Below are 21,253 nucleotides of genomic sequence, written 5' to 3'. Positions count from 1 at the left end.
AGCGTGTTTACACTTCGCCGTTATGACAGGTGATCTGTCTTAGGGAAACTCTGTATGAGTGACTCTGGCATGACAACCCATTCTTCCTCAAGATGCGAAATGTTCTATTCGGTTTAGGATCAGACAGGGTAGATCAGTCCATTTCAGGAGTAATATTGCCCACAGACGATTGCCTCACAGATGCAGTTTTATGACATGAGAGCATTGTCTTACTGACACAAACATCGTCATCCAACTGTTGCTCTGCTGTAAGCAGTAGACGATGCTGTAAAATTTGTTCGTGTGCTTCCACGTTTGGCGTTCTCTGAAGCTCAATAAAGAGACCACACTATAACCACGAAAAACAATCCATAGTGAAGCACCACCTCCTCCATACTTCACTTGATGGCCGAATCCAGAGCGTTAATTGCCTTGGGGTATAACCTGATTCATTACTTCATACCACTCGTGTCCAGTCGTCCACTTCAATTGTTGCTTGGCATTGACTACGCTCACTATGTGTGAAATCTGGTTTCGCAGGATAGAGCGTATCAGGTTATGGTTGCGAAGGGAGCCGTAATCTGTTACTGTTAGTTGCACAAAACACAAGTTTTTATTTTCCTAAGAGCCACTTAATCACACAGTACCTTAAAAGGATCAAATTAAAACAATACGGCTGAAGGGACAGTTAAGAAAACTTGCGATAACTCCTGAGCAGAAGGTCCAAAACCACACCAAAAACAAGAATGGCTGACGCCCTGAACGCAATTTGTAAAAATTGCTTTAAAGAATACATGCCAGAAGACCTTACTCAAAAAAGTATTTCATGCAAATACTCGGCAGAAGGCCACACACGAGACATTGAACAATTCAGAACTTAGGGCCTGGATAACAACAATTTCTCATGGTGCAAATTTAAAAAAAAAGTTTTACGCAAATCAATTTTCAAAATTTTAATTTAAGATGGCTGAAGGCCTTATCTTATAAATATTTCTCGTAAAAGCTCGGCTGATGGCCACACACTGGACATTGAACAACTCAGGGCTTAAGGCCTGGATACCAAGAATTTCATATAGAACAAATTTTCAAAATTTAGTTTTAAACAAAGCAATCTTCTAGTTTTAATTTGAGTCGGTTGAAAGACTTATTTTAAAATTAAAACAAACTAAATTAATAGACGTCTGAAGGCCTCGAACAGTACATCAGACTAAAATGAAAATCACAATATAAAATCAAAAGAACAGTGGTGCTCAGAAGTGTTCCAAAGGTCAGCCTGAGTAGGTAGCTCTAACATAGACAGGCAGCCAAGAGTAAGGTTAAATAACCGAATGGCAACCCGACCCAGGGACGGCATAAGTACCAACCAACAACCTAATCATTTCCCCACGGTGGGACCAACCGTAAGACCACGGAAAATATCTGCCGAGGACTAAGATACCAGCTGCACTATGTCTTCAAAATTGGCGTCTAAAAATAGCAAAGGAACAATAACCACTCTTAAGAAAAAATTATGAACACACAACTAAAAGGCTGTCGAACTACAGGCCATGCCGGTCACCATCAACACGGCGAGGAAAAACACACTGCCGGAAAACTATGCTAACGACCAGGGCAGGTAACGGGGGCGTTAACGGCCACAAGGCAAAAAAACACCGCTGGTGCACTTCACTGATAACTAACAACCAATTTAATAGTTAAAGACCATACAGGATGATGACTACAGAATTTCGCCGACTCCAACACACCATACGCTACTGTTAGCCAGAACGGCCCTGCAAGCAATAACCGGCAATGAACGAAGAGATGCTACAGCAGTTGAGGCTCCATAACAGTTTAACTGATCAGTCAACTTCAGTGTCTAGGTTCGGAGCGCAACGAACTTTGTAGCTCTCGTAGCTAGCGCCTTACAATCCGACGGCACGTGCAGCCAGCGTTCCCGGCCTGACCTTGCGCCGTAGAGACTTCCTCGCTGCTCTGTTCCAACCGACTGACTACATCCAGCACGCAGACAGCATTAAAATAACTGCTCAGGCAAAACCACACAAGCTACACACGGTAGCGCGAAAACATTTCCACAAACAACTCGAACAATAAGAACCTTCAGCATTGCAGCGCGTCAGCAATTGTTGTTGTAGTCTTCAGTCGTGAGACTGGTTTGATGTAGCTCTACATGCTACTCTATCCTGTGCAGCTTCTTCATCTCCCAGTACTTACTGCAACCTACATCCTTCTGAATCTGCTTGGTGTATTCATCTCATGGTCTCCCTCTACGATTATTACCTTCCACGCTGCCCTCCAATGCTAAATTTGTGATCCCTTGATTCCTCAGAACATGTCCTACCAACCGGTCCCTTCTTCTTGTCAAGTTGTGCGACAAACTCCTCTTGTCCCCAATTCTATTCAATACCTCCTCATTCCTCCCCCCATGAACCATGGACCTTGACGTTGGTGGGGAGGCTTGCGTGCCTCAACGATGCAGATAGCCGTACCGTAGTTGCAACCACAACGGAGGGGAATCTGTTGAGAGGCCAGACAAACGTGTGGTTCCTGAAGAGGGGCAGCAGCCTTTTCAGTAGTTGCAGGGGCAACAGTCTGAATGATTGACTAATCTGGCCTTGTAACATTAACCACAACGGCCTTGCTGTTGCGGTACTGCGAACGGCTGAAAGCAAGGGGAAACTACAGCCGTAATTTTTCCCGAGGGCATGCAGCTTTACTGTATGGTTAAATGATGATGGGTAAAATATTCCGGGGGTAAAATAGTCCCCCATTCGGATCTCCTGGCGGGGACTACTCAAGAGGACGTCCTTTGTCAGGAGAAAGAAAACTGTCATTCTACGGATCGGAGCGTGGAATGTCAGATCCCTTAATCGGGCAGGTAGGTTAGAAAATTTAAAAAGGGAAATGGATAGGTTACAGTTAGATATAGTGGGAATTAGTAAAGTTCGGTGGCAGGAGGAACAAGACTTCTGGTCAGGTGAATATAGGTTTATAAATACAAAATCAAATAAGGTTAATGCAGGAGTAGGTTTAATAATGAATAAAAAAATAGGAGTGCGGATTAGCTACTACAAACAGCATAGTGAACGTATTATAGTGGCCAAGATAGACACGAAGCCCATGCCTACTACTGTAGTACAAGTATATATGCCAACTAGCTCTGCAGATGACGAAGAAATTGAAGAAATGTATGATAAGATAAAAGAAATTATTCAGGTAGTAAAGAGAGACGAAAATTTAATAGTCATGGGTGACTGGAATTCGACAGTAGGAAAAGGGAGAGAAGGAAACATAGTAGGTGAATAAAGATTGGGGCTAAGAAATGAAAGAGGAAGCCGTCTGTTAGAATTTTGCACAGAGCATAACTTAATCATAGCTAACACTTGGTCCAAGAATCATAAAAGAAGGTTGTATACATGGAAGAATCCTGGAGATACCAAAAGGTAACAAATAGATAATATAATGGTAAAACAGAGATTTAGGAACCACGTTTTAAATTGAAGGACATTTCCAGGGGCAGATGTGGACTCTGACCACATACTATTGGTTATGAACTGTAGACTGAAACTGAAGGAATTGCAAAAAGGTGGGAATTTAAGGAGATGGGACCTGGATAAACTGACTAAACCAGAGGTTGAACATAGTTTCAGGGAGAGCATAAGGGAACAATTGACAGGAATGGGGGAGATGAATATAGTAGAAGACGAAAGAATAGCTCTGAGGGATGAAGTAGTGAAGGCAGCAGAGGATCAAGTAGGTAAAAAGACGAGGGCTACTAGAAATCCTGGGTAACAGAAGAAATATTGAATTTAATTGATGAAAGGAGAAAATATAAAAATGCAGTAAATGGAGCAGGCAAAAAAGAATACAAACGTCTCAAAAATGAGATCGACAGGAAGTGCAAAATGACTAAGCAGGGATGGCTAAAGGACAAATTTAATGATGTGGAGGCTTATCTCACTAGGGGTAAGATAGATACTGCCAACACGAAAATTAAAGAGACCTTTGGAGATAAGAGAACCACTTGTATGAATATCAAGATCTCAGATGAAACCCAGTTCTGAGCAAAGAGGGGAAATCAGAAAGGTGGAACGAGTATATAGAGAGTCTGTACAAGGGCGATGTACTTGAGGACAATTTTATGGAAATGGAAGAGAATGTAGATGAAGATGAAATGGGAGATACGATACTGCGTGAGAGTTTGACAGTGCACTGAAAGACCTGAGCCGAAACAAGGCCTCCGGAGTAGACAACATTCCATTAGAACTACTGACGGCCTTGGGACAGCCAGTCCTGACAAAACGATTCCATCTGGTCAGCAAGATGTACGACACAGGCGAAATACCCTCAGAATTCAAGAAGAATATAATAGTTCCAATCCCAAAGAAAGCAGGTGTTGACAGATGTGAAAATTACCGAACTATCAGTTTAATAAGTCACAACTGCAAAATACTAACACGAATTATTTACAGACGAATGGAAAAGCTGGTAGGAGCCGACCTCGGCGAAGATCAGTTTGGATTCCGTAGAAATGTTGGAACACGTGAGGCAATACTGACCTTACGACTTATCTTAGAAGAAGGATTAAGGAAAGGCAAACTTACATTTCTAGCATTTGTAGACTTAGAGAAAGCTTTTTACAATGTTGACAGGAATACTCTCTTTCAAATTCTAAAGTTGGTAGGCGTAAAATACAGGGAGCGAAAGGCTATTTACAATTTGTACAGAAAGCAGATGGCAGTTATAAGAGTCGAGGGGCATGAAAGGGAAGCAGTGGTCGGGAAGTGAGTGAGACGGTTGTAGCCTCTCCCCGATGTTATTCAATCTGTATATTGAGCAAGCAGTAAAGGAAACAAAAGAAAAATTTGGAGTAGGTATTAAAATCCAGGGAGAAGAAATAAAGACTTTGAGGTTCGCCGATGACATTGTAATTCTATCAGAAACAGCAAAGGACTTGGAAGAGCAATTGAATGGAATGGACACTGTCTTGAAAGGAGGATATAAGATGAACATCAACAAAAGCAAAACAAGGATAATGGAATGTAGTCGAATTAAGTCGGGTGATGCTGAGGGAATTTGATTAGGAAATGAGACACTTAAAGTAGTAAAGGAGTTTTGCTATTTGGGGAGCAAAATAACTGATGATGGTCGAAGTAGAGAGGATATAATATGTAGACTGGCAATGGCAAAGAAAGCGTTTCTGAAGAAGAGAAATTTGTTAACATCGAGTATAGATTTAAGTATCAGGAAGTCGTTTCTGAAAGTATTTGTATGGAGTGTAGCCATGTATGGAAGTGGAACATGGACTATAAATAGTTTGGACAAGAAGAGAATAGATGCTACCGAAATGTGGTGCTACAGATGAATGTTGCAGATTAGGTGGGTAGATCACGTAACTAATGAGGAATTATTGAATAGGATTGGGGAGAAGAGACGTTTGTGGCACAACTTGACTAGAAGAAGGGATCGGCTGGTAGGATATGCCCTGAGGCATCGAGGGATCACAAATTTAACATTGGAGGGCAGCGTGGAGGGTAAAAATCGTAGACATAGAACAAGAGATGAATACACTAAACATATTCAGAAGATTGTAGGTTGCTGTAGGTACTGGGAGATGAAGGAGCTTGCACAGGATAGATTAGCATGAAGAGCTGCATCAAACCAGTCTCTGGACTGAAGACCACAACAACAACAACCTCTTCATTAGTTATGTGATCTACCCATCTAATCTTACGTATTCTTCTGTAGCACTACATTTCGAAAGCTTCTATTCTCTTCTTGTCCAAACTATTTATCGTCCATGTTTCACTTCCATACATGGCTACACTCCATACAAATACTTTTAGAAACGACTTCCTGATGCTTAAATCTATACTCGATGTTAACAAATTTCTCTTCTTCAGAAACGATTTCCTTCCCATTGCGAGTCTACATTTTATATCCTCTCTACTTCGACCATCATCAGTTATTTTGCTCCCCAAATACCCAAACTCCTTTACTACTTTAAGTGACTCATTTCCTAATCTAATTCCCTCAGCATCACCCGACTTAATTCGCCTACATTCCATTTTCCTCGTTTTGCTTTTGTTGATGTTAATCTTATATCCTCCTTTCAAGAAACTGTCCATTCCGTTTAACTGCTCTTGCAAGTCCTTTGCTGTCTCTGATAGAATTACAATGTCATCGGCGAACCTCAAACTTTTTGTTTCTTCTCCATGGATTTTAATACCTACTCCGAATTTTTCTTTTGTTTCCTTTACTGCTTGCTCAATATACAGATTGAATAACATCGAGGAGAGGCAACAACCCTGTCTCACTCCCTTCCCAACCACTGCTTCCCTTCCATGCCCCTCGACTCTTATAACTCAACAATTGTAAGTATCGAAATAATTATGAAAAATCCGCCTCGATTGCACAAACTACCTGGTGTTTACCTAGGTTTCAGCGTGGGTAGCCACGCCTTCTTCGGAACAAATATAAAACATCTTGTCTTTGACTACGCCTATTTAGGCAACCTGTTCTATATTTGTTCTGAAGACGGCGTGGTTACCCACGCTGAAACTTAGGTAAACACCAGGTAGTTTGTGCAATCGAGGCGGATTTTTCACAATTATTTAATTAACTCGAAGAATACTAAAATGGTCACTGTGGAACTACAATGACGAATTACAAGTCGACACACACAGAGAACCCAGAAGCGGTCGGCGACCAAGTAGTTGTCGATCGATGAGACGACGCTTCAAACAACCAACCAAGGTCGTCCCCACTCAAGTCATGTGTGTCGGCAACGGATGGGCAAGTCATGGCTGTCCGGACCTCACTGCTGCTCCATCCAAACTGAACTCTCCATACTTGACGACCCGGCTTATCGATAAGCACTGGTGCTGCCACTCATGGACAGTCAAGCCAGCAACTTAGTGTCGCCAATAAATCGAATAAGGAACGGGATGGCAGTACCGCAAAGACAAGATGTGAAGCAATAAACGGCACGAAAACGAACCACGCATGGCTCAATGTGCAGCTCGAAAATTGTACCCATTCCTTTTAAATTCACTACGTACGGTCACTGTGTCAGCTGGGCTGCTGGTGCACATTATAGCTATTCATTCCCCTTATTCCGTGCGATTTCCCATAACCACTCTCCGCAGTGCTCAACTGTCGTGGTCGTCGGTACGTGTCTAGGCTAGTTTTCGTTTGGCTGTGATTTGTTCCTTCCGCTTTCTACTGTACTTCACAACCACATCACCAACACTCGTCTCGGGCGAAAATGTCTGTGATGAATTTATCGTTCAGGTAACATCCAATGGATGTTGCACGCCGAAGTCACTGAGCTCTGCTATCGCATCCTTTATATTGTTATTGCTTCGCTAAAGATGACGCCGTACCCTCGCCTCCTTTTATACCGGCGCGTCAACCTCTCCCGAAATCATGTGGTCACTTACGCATTACATGAGGCTGTACAGGTACAACTGCATAGGATCCTGGGGCCACAGTCAGTTGCCTGAGTATCCCATCGCGTCATAATGTAAAAAACTGCACTGGAGAAACCAACGTTTCGGCCCACTGTTAGTCTACAGTGGCCTTCTTCTGTGTCTACTTCTCAGTAGGCCACTGTAACCGTGACACAAAACAATGTTGTTGTTGTAGAATTTTAGAACATGTTTTTTGCTCGCGTATCATGTCGTTTCTCGAAACCCAGAATCTACTCTGCTGAGATCAACATGGATTCCGGAAACAGCGATCGTCTGAGACCCAACTCGCTTAATTTGTTTATGAGACCAAGAAAGTATTAGATACAGGCTCCCAGGTAGATGCTATTTTTCTTGACTTCCGGAAGGCGTTCGATACAGTTCCGCACAGTCGCCTGATAAACAAAGTAAGAGCCTACGGAATATCAGATCAGCTGTGTGGCTGGATGAAGAGTTTTTAGCAAACAGAACACAGCATGTTGTTGTCAATGAAGAGACGTCTACAGACGTTAAAGTAACCTCTGGCATGCCACAGGGGAGTATTGTGGGACTATTGCTTTTCACAATATATATAAATGACCTAGTAGATGGTGTCGGAAGTTCCATGCGGCTTTTCGCGGATGATGCTGTAACATACAGAGAAGTTGCAGCATTAGAAAATTGTAGCGAAATGCAGGAAGATCTGCAGTGGATACGCTCTTGGTGCAGGGAGTGGCAACTGACCCTTAACAGATGTAATGTAATGTAATGTATTGCTAATACTCAGAAAGAAGGAGCCTTTATTGTGCGATTATATGGTAGCGGAACAAACACTGGTAGCAGATACTTCTGTAAAATATCTGGGAGTATGGGTGCGAACAATTTGAAGTGGAATGATCATATAAAATTAATTGTTGGTAAGGCCGGGTACCAGGTTGAGATTCATTGGGAGAGTCCTTAGAAAATGTAGTCTATCTACAAAGGAGGTGGCTTACAAAACACTCGTTCGACCTATACTTGAGTATTGCTCATCAGTGTGGGATCCGTACCAGATCGGGTTGACGGAGGAGATAGAGAAGATCCTAAGAAGAGCGGCGCGTTTGTCACAGGGTTATTTGGTAAGCGTGATAGCGTTACGGGGATGTTTAGCAAACTCAAGTGGCAGACTCTGCAAGAAAGGCGCTCTGCATCGCGGTGTAGCTTGCTGTCCAGGTTTCGAGAGGGTGCGTTTCTGGATGAGGTATCGAATATATTGCTTCCCCCTACTTATACCTCCCGAGGAGATCACGAATGTAAAATTAGAGAAATGCGAGCGGCCACGGAGGTTTTCCGGCAGTCGTTCTTCCCGCGAACAATGCGCGACTGGAACAGAAAAGGGAGGTAATGACAGTGGCACGTTAAGTGCCCTCCGCCACACAGCGTTGGGTGTCTTGCGGAGTATAAATGTAGATGTAGATGTTTTTCGTATTATCACTCGGTATGATACGGAGAGATGTTTTCTGTCAGGTGTCCAGACAGTTTAAATAAGATAGCGTACGCATGGGTCAAAGAGAGTAACATGAATCCTTTAATTTGGACATGATACAAAATAGCCTCCTGCCACGTCTAAACTCGAATGAAATTACTGGTGGCTGTTACCTCTGTTCTTGAACATGGGATCAATTACCCGGCTGCACAGGCCCGGGAATTATCTCGGTTGGCCTCGCGAGCAGAGCCACCGCTGTGACGCTGACGGCTGCCTGGACTGAGTGACGGCCGCGCCCCCGATAGACGTCAGAGCGTCACGTCACGCCCCTTCGGACAATAGAGGCGGCCGTACGCTGACCCCGCCAGCACGGTCGCCGGTCTCCGGTGGCCAAATATTGGCTGTCGTTCCAGCCGGCGCGCCGCGGGGCTGCGACCGGACGGGGAGCGGCCGATGCGAGCAGGACTGTTGCGAAAGGCGTGGGCACACTCCCGGAGATTGCCTCGCGGCGGAATGAGGTCGAATGCCAGCTTCTAAATGTCCCAGCCGCGGTAACGGAAAACGAAAAATATCTGCGTCCAGCACCAGTAAAGTTGTTTCATTGTTGTAGTGACACAATATTAAGTTGCAAGCCCTTGACAGAGAGTAGTTTTCTCGCTACGTAAATAGATTGCAACTGATTACAGTTTACAAGACGTACCCGAACTCCATCAACAATATTTCGGAGGTAGTTCAGGGATATTTTCTCAATTTAGATTCGATTAGATTAGTTTTTCGTTCCATAGATCCGTGCTGAGGAGACCCTCGTGGATGTGGAAGCTGAAATAACAATACTAATAGTATGAATATAAACAATATATCATTTGTTTCTATTAAAGAAATCGTCAATGTAGTAGAAGGAGTTGGCCACTAGAAAGTCTTTCAGGCTTCTTTTAAACTGATCTTTATTTGAAACTAAGTTATTTATGTTTGCTGGCAAATTATTGAAGATGAGTGTTCCTGAGTAGTGGACCCCTTTTTGAACTGAAGTAAGTGCTTTTAAGTCCTTGTGCAGATCATTTTTGTTACTGGTATTGTATGTAGGAACTGAGCTGTTTGTTGGAAAAAGAGATATATTAATTAGGACAAATTTCATTAAGGAGTAAATATACTAAGAGGCAGTAGTTAGTATACCCAGTTCTTTGAAGAGGTTTCTACGGGACGTCCGTGAATTTACTCCACAAATAATACGTATTACACGCTTTTGGGCTCTGAAAACGTTTGATTGACTTGAAGAGCTACCCCAAAATATTATACCATATGACATTATGGAATGGAAGTAGGCAAAGTATGCAAGCTTTTCATTTTTATGTCGCCTGTGTCTGCTAACACTCGAATTGCAAATACAGATTTGTTAAGGCGAGAGACCACAATGACTCGTTACAGATATCTGCATTTATATGATTTTTTATTCTCTTTTACCTACATATGTGTAGGGTGGTTACTTAAGTCATCATATTTGATGTTTTTCGAAATTCTGCAAGAGCTTCGTTAATGATATAAATAACAAAACACCAGCAAGCTGTATTTCTGATGAACAGCACAAAACTTTCCTGGAATTTAATCCTGTTTCCAAGCACTACTAATTGCACTCTGTTGTATGTAATTTTGTATCTGTTTGTTACTGTACTTCTTCTGCCGTGCAGTCTTTAATTTTTGTAAAGTATTCTGTGCAGCAATTTCACAAACACAGAAATCATCACCAACTGCATTTCCCTACGTCGAATAACGAAATCTGGTGCCGGCGGAGGTTCGAATCCACCCTCGGGCTTGGGTGTGTGTGTTTGTCCTTAGGATAATTTAGGTTAGGTAGTGTGTAAGCTTAGTGAGTGATGACCTTAGCACTTAAGTCCCATCATATTTCACACACATTTGAACATTTGAACAATAACGAAATGGTACAATCAAAATAAAGATTCCTAATTCTCCGAAAGATACTTCAAGAATGTAGGGGGTATTTGAGAGTGCAAGGTCTCTATACTCGAAGTTCCAGTTTCAAAACTCTGTAGAACGAGAATCATTGCTCATACTGAAGTCAAATTTGAACATCATATTATTGAAGCAAGAGAAACGCAATGAAACAAAAATTATTTAACGACAATTTGAACAATAGATGACTCTGTAAGAATATGAACATGCACACCAACAGACGCGCAGCACAGGGCTGTTCCTCAGTTTGCGTGCGAGAAGGCCAACGTGATTTTCCCCATGAAAGATCGCGCGCTGCTGGGAAAGTTATTTTACATGGACAGTGACTGTGCGCTAGCAGTCCTACAGAAGTTCTGGACACTCAAGGGTACGAGAAAAGGCACTGGTCGGAGCTCTACTAAATACCTGGAGAAAATGATTACGAAGTTCGAAAAGACAGGTTCTTTTCAAGTCAATGTGACAGAGGGAGGAATTGAGTTGATCGGACGTCTGTCGAAAATGTATCTACAGCACTGCAATAGAGATCAACGGGTGCGGGGTGCAAGCAAGCAGTGCACTGGGAATGGCCCTGAAGGTGGACACGTGGATATACCTGCGAGCATAGTGCATTATATCCTACGAAACATGTAGCATTGCTATCCACGCAAAATCACCTATGTTCACGAATTGCTTCCTGATGACCTGCCATAAACACAATTGTTGCTCTGGAATTTCTTGCATGCATGTAAATCGACAATGAATGGTCATGGATCATTCTGTGGACATATGAAGCCCATTCCCGCCTCCAAGGAAATGTCAATACGCAAAATTTCAGAATACGGCTTACGGAAAACCACATGCACATCCACTGGTACCATTTAATTCTTCAGAGGTGTCTGTATGGTACGTGTTAACATCATCGTATATCGTAGGGTCGAATTTTTGCGAGGAGATGAGTTCTGCGTGTTGTGTTACCTTTACCAAAAATGGTTCAAATGGCTCTGAGCACTATGCGACTCAACTTCTGAGGCCATTACTCGCCTAGAACTTAGAAATAATTAAACCTAACTAACCTAAGGACATCACACACATCCATGTCCGAGGCAGGATTCGAACCTGCGACCGTAGCGGTCACGCGGTTCCAGATTGAAGCGCCTATAACCGCACGGCCACACCGGCCAGCTTACCTTTACCATCACCGGTAAACGGTGTGAGAGTCCTTTACTCACTAACGCCATTCCAACCCTTCAACAACGTGGATGTGTGTTACTATAATTTTTATGCAAGATGGCGCTCCCCCACACATTGCACAGACAGTGAAACGGCTGCTGCAGAGGCGTTTTGGAAATGCTATAATTATCAGCCACTGTTTCCCTACAGTCTTGCCATCCAGACCGCCTGATGTTAATCCGCCTCTCGCTGTGGAGTTATCTGAAAGACGTTGTGTCAGTGCTCCAGGTACGATCGTACCTGAACTGAAGGCAACGTATTCTGAACGTGACCCCCGAGAAGCACCAAACTGTTGTCGAATATTTTGTTTCTCGATTTCAACTTGTGGCAGAAAACGGTAGACAGTATACTGAACATGTCTTACGCCAGTCTCCTGACAGAAACCACCGTCACTTTGCTTCTTATGCGGTTTTTTACATTTAAAAACTGATGTCATTTTACTTTTTACCCCGTTTTTGCCTCAGGACAATTAAAAGCCAATTTTTCGCGTCCAGTGTGGTACAACTTTGCAGTGGTGGATGGGCTTACATACCTAACAGTGCCGCATCTGTTGACTGGACAGTCATGCACACTGAATACTCGTACGTATAATGTAATGCGCAACTCAAACTGTAACCGTAGTACTGCGATTCGTCTGTCATTTGTAGCCAACCCTATTTACCTTAACACTCTTACATCGCCATCTGTTGGTAAAATTTCCAGTAAACTTTTTTGTTCCTTACTTTCCCCCCTGCGTCAATAATATACTGTAGAAATCTGACGGCATTCTGCGCCGTGGTTCTCTTTCTAGAGTTTTGTAACTTAAACTTTAATTATCGAGACACTATAGATTAGACGAGGACCGGATTGTTTTTAGAAGAAGTTAAGGTAAGCGGTGGCAGTTTTCGCACACCAATCAGAGATGAAACGTAGAGTTAGGGAAGAATAAGAAGCACATGTTGCATCAGTCGGTTTAAAGAAGGATATTAACATTATTAAATGTAGTAAAATTCCTGTTATTTGACAGAATAGGGCAAGGTTATTGGTGAGAAGCCGTCAACATAACCTGTGGATGTCGGAAGGATCTGTACTGGGTCACCTTACCGGTAAACAAATCGCTTCCCATAGGATCAAGTGAATTCAATTAGCGGTATCGTGCAACGGACAACTTAGTCAATTGAATTTTTGAAACTGGGGTGGCCCTAGCATGCTTGAGACATGAGTGCAACAGTTCACAAGATGATAAAAGCCGTGAGTTCATCGAACAACTGTGGTCACTATAGCACCCTGTTTATTACAATTGCTTTAAAGTTCAACTCAAGTGCACAAAGACGGGGAACACCTACATTCATTAGGTACTAATACAGCTTACAATGGCAAAAGTATCAACATCTTGACAAAGATCAGATAATGAGTTTGACGTGAATACGCTGAAGTAAGCAAAATATTTGGTGAAACGGCGACTATGTCCGCGAAAGCCACACAGTGATTGGCGAATGTTAACTGGAATGCGAAAATCCTAACGTCAATCGGAAATCTTCACCTAGTTCCTATAATTCGATTAGTAAACCCTCCAGTTATTCACCATATCCATGTCCGCAAGTGGTGGCTGCGTTGCGTACCAATTCATCTGACCTGCACCGAAGCCTTCTCTCCCTCAGAGCCCAGAATCGAAATCCCTCTCTCAGCTAAACCGCTCCCTGACGAGTCTCAGATGTAACTGGTATACATAGAGTGATCCCTGCAAGAAGAGGATTTTTTTGTCGTTGTGAGCCATGTGAATGATTGTGATCACCCCAGTGAGTCTTCCGACTAACGACCACTCATGTCGCTTCTAACAATGCAACGATCATCTTTAGATAGTCAATTTTAATATAAGTAACAAATATGTGGGGTTTTCAGTACTGGATTTCGGAGACGGAAAACGTTTCCCACGTTTAGAGTCGTTAGCTGTATGATTATTCAGTTTGTAATAGTGGTTCTTAGTACACAGTAGTCACTGCCATGAAAAGAAAAATTGTAACTGAAAGTGAAGGCTTTCACAGCTAAATTACGAGATTGCAACTGACCAAAATCCTGCACGTGCGTCGCCAGTTCTCAGTGGGCGTTACAGAAGAGCCATGGATATTCTTTAGATGGAAGAAAGAGCTTTATTAGGTGATTTTACCAAGAAATAGACCGCTCACCATATGATGACATGGTACATGAAACATGTAACACATAAGATGGTAAGAAACAGAAGTTCACCTAAATGTTCAACGAAACACTAGTCACTAAAATACCCTCTTTATTATAAGCCATCTTAAACTTCGAATGCACATGAGTGAGCAAAAACAGGAAAACATTACATTCGTTAGGTACTAATACAAGTTATAATGGGGAAAATATCAACACTTGGGCTAAAACTGGGTAACGAGTTGCAAGTGAATACTTTAAAGTCACCACATCATTTGAGGAAGCGACTAAATTCACGGATGTCACACAGTGATTCCTGAAAGGAAATATGTGTTGAACAACACAAGTTGAGTTCAGGATTGATAATAAATTTCACGGTAAATAATAACAGCCATAAAATTGAAGAATAAAGACTTACTGAAATCCTTGATCACGGTTTCGGCATATCTAAATACACCTGAACAGGAAGACACCTTCTTTAGCAAAAGAGTATCAACATGACTGAGATAGAAGAGGAAAACACTTATAGCTTTAAGTAACCATGAAAAATACCAAAGTATTACAAACACAAAAACATTTAGTCACTTACAAAAAACACATCCTCCAGTGGAGATGCATCAAACAATCGTGTCAAAGGCGTCACCGGTAGCTAAATTTAAAATATAACCTCCACCTGTAGAGCATAATTATAAAGAGATGTGGATGTGAATGCGGCATACTATCAGTCTCTTCTTCCCCAGCCTTACCATTCCCTGCGCCACCACCTATGTCCGCCCCTCTACCCCTATTCCTTTCGACTTCCTTTCCCACATCGACCATACCTTCTCCTCCTACGTGATTGCCGCCGACCTCAACATCCATAGTCGTTCCGCTGCCCAGCTACGGCGGTGGCATCAGTTCCTCTCCACCCTCCAAGGTGACCTCGTTCCCATTCCCCAACACATCTACCCCGAATCCAATACCACTCCCGATGTCGTCCAGGCCTCCCTTATTTTCCTTGGCCACATAGCGGTGGACGTCCTTGACCCTATTCTCAGTGACCACCTTCCTGTCCTCCTCACCTTATCAGATGGTCGTCGCCCCATCTCGACACTAGTATCGACCCTCCCCCAAAATATGTCCATGATTATTCCCGTGGCAACTGAAATGCCTACAGGGATACCCTCACCACCCGGGTCGATATCCACCCCTTCGCCTACCACCACCCTGATGACGTTACCCAGGCTGCTTCCTTTCTCCAGCAGACCTTGCCTGAGACCATGAAGGCTCACATCCCTACTGTGGCCGTCCACCCGCACAGTCCCACCTTACCCCCACAGGCTGTCCTCCTCCTCCGTGAATCCCGCTGTCTATACCGTGCCTTCCTTCACACGCATGACTGGGACACACTATGACGCAACAGGAAACACCAATGACACGTCTGAAACTTGCTTGCGGTCAAGAAATGCTTGGGCTGGCGACAGGCAGGCACCCGTCTTAATGCTCCGTACCTATCAACTCCCCCCTTACCGGATCTAAACCCCGCTCGCCACTGTCCTTCAAGATGACCACCCCTTTCCTGATAACCTCAGTATGGCCAGTCATTTTGCTTCTTACCTCTCCGATATCTTTACCTTCTCTGATGATCCCCAGTTTCATTACTCCCCATTCCCTGAGGTCCGCAATCAAACTGACACCCCTGCCCCTCCACTTCCTCCTGGCTTCCAGTACTTGGACAACATTACACACGGCGAACTCAATGCCCCGATCACTACTGATGATATCGTATTTACACTCCGCACGAAATGCAACACCGTTCCCGGACACGACCATGTTACCTATCATCACCTCCTTGAAGCTTCTGCTCCATCCTTTCTACCCTGGCCAGACTATATGGTGTGGTCTTATCCAACGGCCACTACCCCAACATGTGGAAAACCTCCCAGATCCTGATGTTCCTCAAACCCGACAAACCGTCTTCTGCTGTCTCCTCCCATCAGCCTTACCTTAGTCTTCAGCAAGGTCCCGGAATCCATCCCCATACGACGTATCCACCGGCACCTTATCCTCCGGCATCTCCGCCAGCACCGTCTCCTTCCCGCTACCCAATGTCGCTTTCGACCATCCTTCTCTGCCAATGACCTTCACCTCACTCACCTCCTCTCCAAATAACTCAACTCCCGTCGCTCCACCATCATCCTCTCCCTCGACCTTGAGTGACTTTTATTCGGACAGTGCGCCTTTGAACGACTTCATGTATATTAATATGTCTGTCTACCGTTTTTATCCACCGTGTTTGTTTTTTTTTTTTCTGTCTGTGTTTTGTGTGGCCGAAGAGCGGCATAGATAGGCCGCTGCCGGCCTGCCTTTATTGTAAAGGTGTCAAAATGACAATAAAGAAAAAAAGTTTTCTTCTCTCTTAGTTATGTCGTTACGTTTTTTGCTAATGAAGGTGTCCTCTTGTTCAGGTGCATTTTTGCTTCTGATGGAGCTATATTTAGATATACCGAAACCATGTCCAAGGATTTCAATAAAAATTTATTCTGCAACTGTTTGCCTGTTATCATTTACCGTGGAGATTTTCAACAGTTGCTGCTTCACCCATGTTTAAAATTTGGAAATTGGTAATAAACATGCTTGTATTAAAAATGTGAAAGTTCTAACGCCAATCTGAGATCTTAGTACACTACCTATAAGACGGCTTGCGAACACCGAAGTTGCTCATCGTACTTAGCTTTACTGGTGCTCGCGAGTAGTGGCTGAAAATTCTAAGTTGTGTGGCCTACACCTACGACTGATGTCCATCAGAGTCCGGAGCTGGACTCGAAGGACATCATTCTTCCGAGCTCCAGACAATCAGGTCAATTCTAACACTACAAAAATATTCCTCCCATATTTATTTTTAAAATACAATGAAGAGCCAAAGAAACTGGTACACCTGCCTAATATCGTGTAGGGCCCACGGGAGCACACAGGAATGCCGCAACACGACGTGGAATGGACTCGACTAATGTCTGAAGTAGTGCTGGAGGGAATTGGCATCATGAATCCTGCAGAGCTGTCCATAAATCCGTAAGATAGATTCATGAGGTTGTCTGCATACCCATTCACGTCCATCTTTTCTGAACATCACGTTGCTAGCCATCCCATATATGCTCTATAACGTACATGCCTGGGGAGTTTCGAGGCGAACGGTAGAGTTTAAACTCAGAAAAGTGTTCCTGGAGCCACTACGTAGCATTTCGGGACGTGTGGGGTGTCACATTGTCCTGCTGGAACTGTCCAGGTCCATAGGAATGCACAATGGACGTGTCAACTGTCAGAGTCGTATCTAGACATATCAGGGGTCCCATATCACTCTAACTCCAAACGCTCCATACCATTACAGAACCCCCATCAGCTTGAAAAATCCCCTGCTGACGTGCAGAGTCCATGGATTCATGAGGTTGTCTACATACCTATACACGTCCATCCGCTCAATATAATTTGAAACGAGACTATTCCGACCAGGCAACATATTTCCAGTCTTAAAGAGTTGACGTGCCCAGACGAGGCGTAAAGCTGTGCACTCAGCAAGGGTTCACGAGAGGGCATTCGACTCCGAAAACCCATGTCGATGGTGTTACGTTGAATGGTTCGCACGCTGTCACTAGCTGATGGCCCAGCACTGAAATCTGCAGTAATTTGCGTATGGGTGGCACTTTTTTCACGTTGAACGGTTCTCTCGAGTCGTCCTTGGGCCCCTTATTACGGGATCTTTTTCCGGCCGCAGCGATGTCGGAGATTTGATGTTTTACCGGATTTCTGATGTTCACGGTTCACCCGTTAAATGGTCGTTCGGGAAAATCCCCACTTCATTGCTACCTGTGAGATGCTGTGTCCCATAGTTCGTGCGCCGACTATAATACCACGATCAAACTCACTTAAATCTTGATGACCTGTCACTGAAGCAGTAGTAACCGATCTAACAACTGTGCCAGTCAAGTTGTCTTATACATGTGTTGCCGACCGTAGCGCCGTATTCTGCCTGTTTACGTATCTCTTTATTTGAATACGCATGCGTACACCAGTTTCTGTGGCGCTTTACTGTATAACATACAGCATTGGTATCTTAGCAGAGATTTTCTTCGTAGAACGCAGCTGTCGTTAGATGAGGCGATACAAACTCATTCCCACCGTCTCTCCTGAAATACAGGCTTTCATATGCGGTGATGTAACTAGAAACCAGCAGATATTTACTTTTAATACTTCTGATATCTCATCGGGTAATTGCTGACTGACATGCTCTTTCGTTAATAAATGCTTCCACAGATCTTCCGTTCCTTTCATATATCTTCAGAAAAAAGGAGATTTTCAAGCCCACCTTTCGATCACACACATGCACTGTAGTTTTTACACATGAGCCTGTATATACCTATTATTTTTATTCCCAATTCTTATACTGGCCCTCTTCAGTTATTTCCAATAAATCATTAACATAACTTACACTTCCGTTGGAGTTATTCTGTTAGTGGTATTCGTACTACTCACATTCATTTTGTTTCCGATTCTTATATTAATCCGATTCAGTTATCTCTAATAATTCAGTAACATAATTTCAGTTATCTTTAACATGTCAGTTACATAATTTACTCTTCTTTTCGAGTTATCATGTTATAGTTATTAATATTTTATTACGAACGTCGTTTGAAATTTTTCAGCTGAGAACGGGTCCGCAATAGTTGGCCCCAGAGTCCTATTCTGCGCTGCGTGGTCTTATCGCAACACACTGTGTTCACACTACCTTTATCGTTTTATCGCAGGGTCCACACAGAAAGGACACAGCACGGTGTTCCCAGATGCCTGCCTCATCGCCACACTCGAAAGTCACTACTGATAGGTCATAACACACTGCAGCGCTTCGTTTAGTCGGTCTTCAAGAACTTAAATTGATTTGAACTTGGGCTTAAACCTCTCTACCTGAATATTCTAGGTATCCCAGTATACGTCTTCTTTAGGTTCACATTGCATCATGTACAGAAATAAAATCTCGAACGATAGCTGTACTCTCCGAAACTGTCCATTGTTGCAAGTTCCCGCAATGCCTCAGAATTAACTGCTCTATATTCTCTTGAAAGAATGTTCTAAATCGTATCTGCTGGAAAGTTCGAGATCAGGTATGTTGCACTTTTGCAGTAAGATATAATATGCCGATTTCATGCACGTAAGCTTACCCTTACTGATAAATCTGTCGATGAAGTATGCAATATTTACCCTTTTCGTTGAGGTCCGGTCTCCTATTTTTTAATTTGTAGATGCTGGAAGTCTTCTGACCGGTAGTGTTTTGTGTTCGACTACTGTCAACCTTAACCGTCAAATAATAGCTGTGAATAGCATTATTGTGGCTGCTATTGTAGAGTGCCGTGTTAACATTTCGATTTGCTGTCTGTTGATGAATGATGAAAATGTTTTCGTCTATTGCAGGCACTCCGTAAGAGGCCTTCGTAGAAAATTTTACCAGTTATAACTACTAATTACTTAAACCAGTCATATTTATAAGATTTTCCACTGCGCCACATGCATTTTATGTACAATCTTTGGCTAGCCTATGGCATTGTCTGGCAGCAGAAAACAAAAAACTTTTGTAGTAAAAAGCTCTAGATTACATGGATGTTTCCATGCATAAGCGAAGAGTAATATAAATGCAAATATCATCCAGTGATCAAAGGCTTCTTTTTTCAGTTGCACTTACACCATAAAGCGAATTAAGTGAGCATACTCAGTTATTTAGGTTATTATTAAAACAGATATTGTAGCAGATGTTGCCGTTTAATGTCGACGCTGGTTGTTTTCTTAAGTGTTCATATATTTTGAGTGTTTCGACGATGTACTGCTTTTACGCGTTACGTTGGATGTGCACAATGCTGATTTTTGTATTATAAACGTTGCGCTATGCTTCCGTTACGTGGCTCGCTACTGAAGATGTGTGGTATTTTTTTTTTCTTAGTGCTTCCTTGTGATTCTTGAATACGATTTCAAATGACAAGAGGTTTTACTCTCCGTCCACACTGCATTCACAATTAAAAATGAATGCAAGTAAGATGAACACTAAACTCTGTTGTACAAGTTGTGCTCTTCAGGCCCGGTGATAAAATAAGTAAAGAAAAATGTTTCCGTCATTTGACTTATTGCTGTTACACATGTTTCAAATTTAATTACTTTAATTTTTAGTGTCTTGCTTCCTTTTCTACAACGATTAGAAAAAAAATCATATTAACGCTTTTGTTCACAGAATTTTAAAAAGCAATTGAGATTAAATACACAGAGATATATATTTCACTTGTTTTACACGGTTCTTGTGCATGAAGCACACCCTTCATAGCCACACTCAAATGCGTTCTTTGTCATTCTGCTGAGTTATACCTTCAAAACATCGTAAGTGGCACTGCAAATGAAGTGTGGTGCGATATAGCGGCAAAAAGAAACTATGCCATCATCACGGGTGGCACATAAATAACTTGATCACTTTCGAGATGCAAAAAGTACGAAATTGCCTAGCTTGCACAGGAAACGTATTATATCCAAAACAACAGATAGTAATCCACTGACTTCGAGAAACATATAGGAATTTTTTCATGAAAAGTAAATCTGTATTCCAGATATCAGGGGGGGGGGGGGGGGCAATTTCTCACTGTTGGTCCGCCCCCACTCTCTCCCAAATTGTGAACACCTGCCGCTATTACTGAAAGCAATATCATGCTCTCTCGGAGGTCACTAAAATGACATTTCTCAAAACGATTCTGCATTTTTATAAACAAGAACATTCAAGAATGAAATTTTCACTCCGCAGCGGAGTGTGTGCGGATTTAAAACTTCCTGAGAGATTAAAACTGTGTGCCTCACCGAGACTCGAACTCGAGACCTTTGCCTTCGGGAGCAAGTGCTCTAACATCTGAGCTATCCAAGCACGAAGCACCAGTCCTTCCCACAAGGAGTTTCATACGAGCTCACACTCCTCTGCAGGGTAAATTTCATTCAGGAAACGTCCCCTCAGGATGTTGCTAAGCCATGT

This window comes from Schistocerca piceifrons, chromosome 5 (assembly GCF_021461385.2).
Source record: "Schistocerca piceifrons isolate TAMUIC-IGC-003096 chromosome 5, iqSchPice1.1, whole genome shotgun sequence".
Taxonomy (NCBI): Eukaryota; Metazoa; Arthropoda; class Insecta; order Orthoptera; family Acrididae; genus Schistocerca; species Schistocerca piceifrons.
Note: the sequence above shows the minus strand (reverse complement) of the source record.